At 37.2% G+C, this 3,793-nt stretch overlaps 1 pseudogene; it reads left to right on the top strand.

Annotated features, from left to right (window-relative positions):
* Window positions 1-1,171: 1,171 nt before the first annotated feature.
* Window positions 1,172-3,454, top strand: LOC145067587 (heat shock cognate 70 kDa protein-like; annotated as a pseudogene).
* The last annotated feature ends 339 nt before the right edge of the window (window positions 3,455-3,793 follow it).

Here is a 3,793-nt window from a genome sequence, read left to right as displayed (position 1 = left end):
TATTTAGATTAATGAGATTCATCTGAGACTATTCCCCAGTAAAAGTAACATCGTCCACCTAAATATGGTGAGATAATAGACGACCATTATTAGGAAGATGAATACGATTGAATAGATGTTGATCACAAGCCAAACACATGGTAACACTAAAACCCTCCATAGTGAGTATAAAGAGAAAATGCGCTAAAGGATTACCTTGACGAACTCCATTACGGATATCAAACTCCTTTGTCGCCGAGCCATTAACAATAATTGAAGCTCTCCCGGAAGAAAGACAACCTATAATCCAATTCATCCATTTATTGTTAAACTCTATTTGTTCCATAATCGAATCTAAAAATCCCCAACTTAACGAATTGGACGTTTTTATCAAAGTCAACTTTAAAGATCAAGACTTTCTTTTGACCTTCTTAGCCCAAGTGAACAATTTATTGATGATCAAAAGATCATCAATAATAATTCTACCTTCTATATACGTTGATTGCTCTAAACCCACAAGTTTGTTCATCACCTTCTCAGTTCGTAAAGCAAGAAGCTTGGACACAATTTTGTACATACAACAAATTAAATTAACTGGCCTATTTCAAATATAAAGAATCTTTTACTTTTGGAATAAGAGAAATAAATGGAGCATTGCAACCTTTACTTCTCCAAATTCTTAATAAACCTGAAGACATCGCCTTGAATTGTGTCTCAAATTTTTTTAATAAATTTGAAAGTAAAACCATCAGATCCAGAGCTTTATCGATTGCCACAACTCCAAATCGCCTCTACCTCCAAAAGCATGAAGGGTCTATCAAGAAAATCTCTGTGTCCAACATCAAGTTTCTTAAATTTATTACTTCTTTGAAGGACCATTCACCATCAATTATTAAACAGTTTATTATGTTATTCATCCGGTGACCATTGATGATTCCATGAATGAATTTGCTAGTTTCCTCTCCATCTATGTCCCATTTTAATTTCGCTTCCTGCTTCAGATCCATTTTCTCTATATTTCGCCTTTGGTCTCGAGCATAAGGATAGCTTTCTAGCAATGTTTTAGTATGTCCCCAAACTTTTAGCGGTCAAAAGTTATGTCTATTTTAAGTTGTGATTCTTTTGGTCCCGTTTATCTTTTTTTCCACTTCTTCATACACGCTCGAGCCAAATCTTCTATGTGCTTTTCATCATGCTGTTAGTTCTTTGTTTGATTTTTACTTGCAATTATTTTTTCGGTTACACTTTGTGTTAATTAATTAAGTACAGCAGTACAGTATTTTTTTAAGAACGGTGTAGAATCAAACGTACAGGTAAATGAAGTGTTTTTATCATCATGTTATGACAAAGTGACTTCAAAAGCCTTTCCTACTGTAAACGTATCCATTGGAAACCAGAAAGACACCTTCTCTTAGATAGCAAATTTCAAAAAATGCTATATGTTCCCAACGATCACAATGCATGCTATATAACCAGTAAAGCCTGAAAGCTCACTCATAAACTCATAGTGTTGTTGCAGATTGTATTTATTTGAACTTGAAGAGTAATCGTGAGTGGGGGAGGCCATGCTCCAGCAATTGGCATCGACTTGGGCACAACATACTCATGTGTTGCTGTATGGAAGCACGATCGAATACAGATCATAACAAATGATCAAGGCAATCGAACGACACAATCTTGTGTTGCATTCAATGAATCCGAACGTCTAGTTGGTGATGGTGCCAAGAATCAAATTGCAAGGAACCCTGCAAACACCGTATTCAGTTAGTTTACGCTTTCCAATGTTTAATCTTCAATGTTTTTAACTTAATTTTTAATTTATAACTTGGCTAATTGGTTGTGGATATTTAGATGCAAAGAGGTTGATCGGAAGGAGGTTCAGTGAAGTCATGGTGCAGGAAGACATTAAGTTATGGCCATTTAGGGTCAGAGAAGGGAATATCGACATGCCAAAAATTGTGGTCACTCATAAGGGTCATGAGCAACAATTTTATACGGAAGAAATTTCATCAATGGTTCTTAGCAAGATGAAAGAAGTTGCAGAGGCGTATATAGGTGACACCGTAAAAATGCTGTCATAACAGTCCCAGCTTATTTCAATGATTCTCAGCGTCAAGCAACCAAGGATGCTGCTGCTATTGCTGGACTAAATGTGTTGCGTATAATAAATGAGCCAACAGCAGCTGCAATTGCTTATGCAGTAGACAATAATTTGTCTTTTACTGGAAAGAAGAATGTTCTTATATTTGATCTCGGAGGTGGCACTTTTGATGTCTCTCTTCTCACCATTGATGGAGTTGGTAAATTTGAGGTGAAGGCTGTTGCTGGTGACACTCATTTGGGAGGTGAGGATTTTGACAACCGAATGGTAAATTATTGTGTTGATGATTTTAACAAGAAATGGAATAAGGATTTGAGAGGAAATCAAAGAGCACTAGGAAGGTTGAAAGTTGCTTGTGAGAAAGCAAAGAGAATTCTTTCATATGCTACAGAAGCACCGATAGAACTCGAGTATTTGGTTGAGGGTATTGATTTCTCGATGAAAATCACTCGTGCCAAATTTGAGGAGCTTAATATGGACTTATTTACAGAGTGTATTGAGCAAAGTGGAGGCATGTTTAGAAGATGCAGATATGAACAAAGCAGATGTAGATGAGGTGATTCTTGTTGGTGGTTCAACTAGGTTACTAAAAGTCCAACGTATGTTGCAGGAGTTTTTTATGGGAAGGAGCCATGCAAGAACATCAATCCTGATGAAGCTGTGGCTTATGGAGCGGCAGTTATGGCAGCAAAGTTAAGTGGTGAAACTTCGAAGATTGTAAAACAGTTGATGCTAATGGATGTCACTCCATTGTCACTTGGTTTGCAGGTAAAAGGGGAACTAATGAGCGTCGTGATCCCAAGGAACACACCTATACCTACAAAGAAGACCGAAACTTTTGTAACAACCATTGACAACCAATCTGCTATGAAGATGATGGTGTACCAAGGTGAACGGACTAGATCTGCTGATAACTATTTGTTGGGATCGTTTAGAATATCTGGAATACCACCTGCTCCTAAGGGTGTCGGAAAAGTTGAGGATTGCTTTGAAATAGATGATAATGGTATCCTCACAGTTACATCCAAGATAGTGGCCACTGGTAAGACCAAAAGCCTTACTGTTACCAATCTAAGTGGAAGATTGTCAAAGCAAGAGATTGAGAAAATGGTGAAAGATGCTGAGAAGTTTAAGCTTGAGGATCAAGAGTACAAGAGAAAAGCTGAAGCATACAATGCGTTGGAGGATTGTATATATGCGCTAAAGAATAAGATCAAAAGAAATGATATCACACCAAAGGTCTTGAAGAACATCCAGTATGCAATTGATGATACGATGAAGTGGCTCTCTAATGTCAAAGGTGCTGCTGTTGATGAGATTGAGTCCAAGAAGGAGTACCTGGAGTTCATATCCGGGCTTGCGTTTTTTCATTAACATCATGTGGTTTTTGGCATTCAATACTTTGATTTACTGTATTTTTGGATAAGAAATCTCTGATGTATTTCAAAGCCAAAGGACTTAAACTCCATCCTAAAATTAATTTCAAGCAAAGGTTAAAAAACGGTCAAACAAGACTTTTAATTAAACTGATTGCAGACCTTTTTGAGAATTGATAAGAAATCTCCGATGTTATTCTTCCTACTTTTATCTTGTGAGAAGAACTTCGAAAAGTCATACATGGCCTGCAACTTAACTACGTGAACTTGATGGTCAAGCCCTTGCACGGCATAGGGACCCAAACCGTCACAAGTACAAACGTACTAGCTACAGTTA

This window comes from Lactuca serriola, chromosome 8 (assembly GCF_051521515.1).
Source record: "Lactuca serriola cultivar US96UC23 chromosome 8, Lser_US96UC23_V15, whole genome shotgun sequence".
NCBI classification, from domain to species: domain Eukaryota; kingdom Viridiplantae; phylum Streptophyta; class Magnoliopsida; order Asterales; family Asteraceae; genus Lactuca; species Lactuca serriola.
The sequence above is the reverse complement of the archived record's forward strand: the minus strand, read 5'-3'. Positions and strand labels throughout refer to the sequence as shown.